This window comes from Gordionus sp. m RMFG-2023, chromosome 3 (assembly GCF_954871325.1).
Source record: "Gordionus sp. m RMFG-2023 chromosome 3, tfGorSpeb1-WG-v2, whole genome shotgun sequence".
Lineage (NCBI taxonomy): Eukaryota > Metazoa > Nematomorpha > Gordioida > Chordodea > Parachordodidae > Gordionus > Gordionus sp. m RMFG-2023.
The window spans coordinates 49,808,864-49,815,699 of NC_088777.1; the positions used below are offsets into that span (position 1 = coordinate 49,808,864).

At 28.7% G+C, this 6,836-nt stretch overlaps 1 non-coding gene across 1 annotated transcript; it reads right to left on the reverse strand.

Annotated features, from left to right (window-relative positions):
- Window positions 1–6,717: 6,717 nt before the first annotated feature.
- On the reverse strand, window positions 6,718–6,836 carry LOC135927716 (5S ribosomal RNA). The gene has a single exon (XR_010572163.1). It is a non-coding gene; the product is annotated as a 5S ribosomal RNA (ribosomal RNA).

The window sequence follows — 6,836 nt, forward strand, 5'->3', positions numbered from 1 at the left end:
GAGGTGATAGTGTCCGGTTAAACTTTTATGGAACTGAGTAAATAATCGGGATACTCTATATATAGGTATTGTGACGAGTTACCGATAAAACACAAAATAAACTTTCCGGGTAGCTCCGCTTACAATTGTTAGTCGGCTTATAGTTTTATTTTATAATGAAAGTCTCACCTCCATATGTTGGAATCTGTGAATCTCAATTTCCTGAAATGCAATGAATAGTTCTTGTCGATAAACATTCGTCCTTTGGTTGATTTTACCAAATCTTTTCGGTGGATTTCCGCTGTCCCGTTTTTCCATACAACCTCTGTATGCGCATGTTTTCTTATATTCGTTGCGCAAAAAAAAGGTATGTATTATATAAAATCCCATCATGAGATCATTGGTAGAATTTTTAGACATCCCAAACATATTTTTATTTCTATGATATTTGATTTTATATGATTGTATTCTATCTAAAAAAAAAATTTGTCTAAGGGCATCAATCATTACTTTTAAGAAAAGAAAAACAGGATAGATTCCAGTCTTATAGTGTGATTAATTAATAATAGAATAAGCTAAAATGGCTAAACCCTGTTAGATAACAGCCGTTTATATCTCATAAAAACTCTAACAAGTTACCCTATTTTTCTGTTAATCTCACTATGACAAATTATCTAATTATAGTGAAACTAGAAAGTAATAAAAAAAATTTCTATTTTTTTACCTCGGACACTTGAGTAATAAACTTTTGCCCCTTTCTATGTAAAATGTATTCCTTTGAGCAAATAGCGGGTCTTCAGGGTTATTCTATTAGTTATTTTTATTATATTTTTTAACATTTGATTGGTTACGATTTATAATGTATAAATTTGTCCAAATTAATACAGACCAAGACTATATATTTTGAAGTCAGGTTGCGTCTTTTAATGGCTGACTTCATTACATGTACACTCTATAATGCTTTTCTAATGAATGAATCGTTGTCTTGTCTAGTTTAGTATTAATGCTTGGGCAAGGAAAGACCAGTGTATTCTAGCAGGTGTTTCTTTCTCATTAGTGATTAAATTATTATTTAGAATAATAGCAATAATTTTACTATATCAAGGGGTGACTCCAACATAAATTTTACAAAATATACAAGTTAGAACATTTTACCTCTCACCATATGGGAATTACTCCTCATTCATGGTTAGCTCGGATTCGCAACAAAGTATACAAAATTCTTTTTTTAAAGGTGATGGGGAAATTTTGAAAATGTATGTTTCATCATTTAACTTATATGAGTTATCAATTTTAGCAAACCCAATTAAACAACAAAAATTACATGTTGATTCGACATAAATTACCGTATCACAAACTAACCAATCTTATTTCAATCTTCCCGTGGAATTATCCCAGCCGGCACTATTATAAATGGGAATCCCCGCCTTTCTTGTGGAAGCTATAAAGTTAGGGTGGAATCAGGGACTTTCATTCCTAAATTGAAAATTTGAGGGGCGATAAGTAGTTATAAAGATGCTCTGGTTATTTAAATATAATTGGAGGGGGGGGGGATATGGATTTGATTTAGATTTCTTGGAAAAGGCAGTGGAGGGGGGTAAATTTTTCGAGTGCGAGGGAGTGCGCCTAAAATACTGGGTGCGGTTAAGTTCTTTATATAATTTATAGACCCATGGAATCATCGATATTAACTCAAAAATAAATATACCATCAAAGAAAAAAAAGGGAACAATAATAATAAAATTTGAGAAAATATGCGCTTACAATGTAATTTTTTTTCCCTCACTTAATTATACCTAATAATAAAGAGCCCATCCTCAAAAAAATACATATAATGCATATTTTTGCCAAATTTCAGGAATTTCATTCTTAATAGGAGTATAACGATATTGCGGTTTGTACTTTTACCCCGCTTCTAGGAATACTCCGATATTCCCTACTTTATTTTTCCAAAAAAATATCAGATACAAAACGTAAATTTGAATGTATCGCAATCCATCAATTTTGTTTTATAAGTTATGCTTATGATTATATGAGCGATCATTCACAGTTTTTGAAACTATTATAACGCTTGAACGGTTTGAAACTTAAATTGGCTGTATTTTAATTTTTTTTAAAATATACCCGGAGTAATCGCCATTATTAGCTATAAAAATTAAAAATTAATGTGATATATTTCAAAAAATCCGGGCCAGGCCGGAAATTTTTTTAAAAACAAATCTGGGTCGGGCCGGAAAATATAAAATCCGGCCCGAGTCGGGCCGTGCTAATGGTATATCTGCAGGTCTCTGACAAAAATATAAATAATTTTATGAAATGATATTTAGTTCCCTGTGCGGTCATTAAAAAAATAAAATTCTCAAGTTACCTTTATTTCCTTATAAAAGGCATCGAAAGAGTTAATAAATATTTTATCTTTACTTTTTTAAAAACAAAAAAAAAAGGTTGTATAAAATTATTTAAACAAGGATATTTGATATTTAAATAAACTTTCATGATATAGGACACAAACATCTTAACACGATGCTTTGTTTGCGCAAACTAAGAAATAAGTATTTAATAAACAGCACCTATCCTGGAGTATGTTGGTAGCAAGAAATACAAATAAATAGCGAATCATTTACTTATTTTATCCTAGTGGGTGTATAATTCTTTAACATTTAAATAAGCCTGATTTTCCGGAATTTATTCCAGCATATGCATAGTATACCAAGCAAATACGCTATGGAATTTCCCGACATTTTGTCATCAAATTTTGAGATCAATTTTAAATTTAAAATCGATTTTCCTTATTAATATTTTTTTTAATGTATATGTTAAATTTCGTGACAAAAATTAATTCAACATAAAATTGATAAATTTAGCAATATTTTAAAAAATTTATAAAACCCGACCCGACCCGGCCCGAATTTTCTTAAAAAAATTAGGCCCACCCGGGCCCAAATCCCTTTCGGACCGAGAACAGGCCCGGCCTACCTTTGTAGATTTCTAGTATATACCACATTGACCAAACTGCCCCATTTATACCTCTTTTATCTAAAATTTTCCATAAATTTTCAGAAAACTCCCATAAAATTTTCTTAAAAAAATATATATAATTTGATAAAATGAGGATCATTTAAACACAGAAATGTGGCTATTTAGTCTGTTCATTTCTTAATTTATAAATATGAATCAAAATTTTTTTTAAAAAAAAAGAAAAAAGTGTCTAATTTGCTAAACCAATTAATTTTAGGAGTCATCACAAAAAATTCGAATAAACCATACATCCAACTAAGAGGTGACAGGGGTAAAGCGATTAACGGGGTAACAATGCCTTTTTTTAAGAAAAAATTTTCAAGCCCGGTCCGGATTTTTTTAAAATATTCTCAATTTTTACAGCTAATAATGGCGATTTCAAATATTTGGTTTTAAAATAGGCTCGGGCCGGATATCTTTTTTAAAAAAAAATTTAGGCCCGGCTGCAGGTTTCTAATATACATGTTCCTTAAAGCCATAGCAATATAATAGAATTTATCGGAAGTTTATAGTATAACTAGAAGTCCCGCAATAACGATTTACACAATATGCATCACCTTGAGGTAGTAAAGTTCCTATGGGTAAAAAGCTCTAAAAAAAGATAATTTTTAAATATTAACCTATACAATCATATATAAAAAAAGATACTTTTATGCAAAATGGAACATTATATAAATAGTTTGTGTTTTATTTGGAATAAAATTTTCTGAATAAGTCGCAAAAGGGAAGAATAATTCAAATATACCATTAGCCTAAAATGGGCATATTAAAAAAAATATGCTATTTTAGATTCCGGTATTGTATTAATTAGTTTTTTAAGCTACTTGATAATATTACGAAAACAAAACTAAACATAAAATAAAGTAATTAGACTATTTACCAGAGCGCTTATATTGAATTTTGGTCCTATCATTACAAGTAAGTTATTTAACAATAATAATATTTAATGTAAAATTTGTTAAAGAAAGCAAATATTGAATTTCGGTCCTATCATTACGAATAAGTTATTTAACAATAAGAATATTTAATGTAAAATTTGTTAAAGAAAGCAAACAACAATCAAAAATTGAAAAAGTTTGTTTAAAAAATATAAATTGAGATCGATATAATATTATTATAATATATATAAATACATTTCATTTATATAAGCATTGATACCGGGGGGGGGGGGGGGGGTGAAAGGAGAAGCGTAAACAGTTTAGGGAGAAAATTACCCAGGCAAACATATGGAGAGGAAAATATGGTAGTAGAATGAGGATGGTCAGATTATAGTGAAAAAGTAAAGGAGGTTATATAAATATGGGAAAGTAGGAAGAACGAAATACACGAAGGAACAATCTATGAGAAGTATACAACAAAAACTCCCGATGAAGTGTATGAGGATATTAACGGTAAGTTTAATACGAAAGATGAGATTATGATATATTGGATAACTAATACAAGAGTAAAAAATGCAAGAGACATTATGGTGACATGATTGACCAGGGGAAGATTTTAAAATATCGTAATGCATTATAAGATTTTAGAAAGATGGCGTGAATATGAGGGATTATTAAATACAGTATACGAAATTTCCTATATTAAATTTAAATGCGGATGGCGTGAATATGAGGGATTATTAAATACAGTATACGAAATTTCCTATATTAAATTTAAATGCGGATGTGGCTAAGAGGAGAAGAAGGAGATGTATATACGGAGTTATTCGATTCGATGATTCGAATATAACATGAATATAAAAAATAAATATATAAAAAATCATTTTAAAATATATATTAAAAAAAATATATTTAAAAAACTAATATACAAAAAATCATCCTAAAAAAATATTATATTTTAAAAATATCATATTAAAAAAACATTATTATATTATATCTAAAAAAAATGTAATAAATTAATCAAGTTAAATATTAATCTTAAAAAATTATTAATAATAACGAAAAAATTATTAATAATATAATATTATACACATTGCCGAAATAACAAAATCACCCTGCCTACCACTATCTCACATTGCCGAAAATTACACATTGGCGCTAACACGTTAGGACGGCGAAATATACAATATTTATTATCGGATAAAACATACTAAGAACAGTGGATCCAATAGAAAGAGGGAATTGAGTTTCCTGATTTCTGAAATGTCTTTGGACACAATACCTAGAAATTTTAGGATTTGGGATATTTTTTAGGGAGTTGAGTTTGGTAGATTACCTTTAGTCTACTAGTCAATGTGGTAGACCTGACAACCCTAAAAAGACAGGATACAACACCAGGGTGCAAATGAAAATTTTTATAAATTATAACGAATTGTCAGTTAAATATTTACTTTATATTTTTTTCTCAGTTGTTAAAAGCTATACTTATAAAAGTGGTGCACTATTGCTACTGCTATTTTACAAAAAAGTAGGGTTAATGATGCTTACTACCAAAGGCAATACCGAGCAAATCGTGATTTTACAATTTTTATTTAAAATGAGTAATATAGTTGATTAATAATTTTGAACTTAGGCTAACCACAAATCACAGTATTAAATTGGATTTATTTTAATGTTAACATAGCGAAAATATAATTGATAATTCATCATAGTATTAATATGATAATTTAAAAATGCACTCAGTTAATAAAAAATTTATATAGTCTAATTATTTTTTTTAGAAATAATATCAAATCGATATATAATATATAATAGAATTCTAAAAAAAAAATCGTTCAGGGAGCTATCAAAAGAGGTCTATTAGGTCGCCATTCAAAAAAATAAAATTGGTTTAGGGGGGGGGGTGGCTATTCATATTGTTGATGGGACTCGAGCACCTGCAAGCATTCCCCTAGTGACGCTACTGAAATGCAGTATTAACTTTAATATCGAAAATATTGGTTTGAGTATGTTTACATTTAAAAATATGAATCTAAAGGATTTTCAATAGCATTATTTTATTCATTTTGATCTGGCTAGGGTCAGTCTAAGATTATAATAGTAATAGTTAGAATAAAGATTAAGCAGGGGATAAGTGGATTGCCATGTTTACCAACTGGCCAGGCTACCCCCTCCCCCCATCAAATTCTCTCAAAATGGGTTAAAATGTGAAATATTTTTTTAGTATGTTTTGATAAAATTTATAAATATATAAATAGATGATTGCTTAATTTTAAGCATGTTTAACATCCAGTTAATAGTTTATAGAATAGTGCTATTAAATAAATGAGTCTGGTGATAAAATGAAATGTTTAATATCCATTATTTCTCATTTATTGCAATTTTTAATTTATAAAATAATTCTTAAATAATATCTTCTGGCAAGTTGAAAAATACCATGGACTGGGCTAGAAAATCAACTTTCATATTAAAGTCATTAAGCCAAAAACTATATGATAATTGTTCTTATCTATATAAAGGAAATTCCATATCATCATTCTCCAGGAAAATTACTTTGTCGATATGATCTGTTGTACCAAAATTATCTATAATATCAATCTCTATCATTGACATTTTAGATTATTTTGAAAACTAGATTTATAATGTATATTTAAATAAAGATTTCAAAATTAAAAGATAACAATTATTATTAGTAGCGAACTACCACTATTTCTTAAAAAAGTAGCGCGCCATTTTAACAACACTATGTATGTTTCTTATATTAAATTTAAAAAATTTATTTCAAATAAAATTTAAAAAAAAGAAGAATTAAAGGTTACAAAAACTTATTTTATTTATAAAAAGATTACGACACCTGGGATTCCCAGGCGGTCACCCATCCAAGTACTAACCAGGCTCAACGTTGCTTAACTTCGGTGTTCGAAAGGGAACCGGTGCTTTCAACGTGATATGGTCGTAATC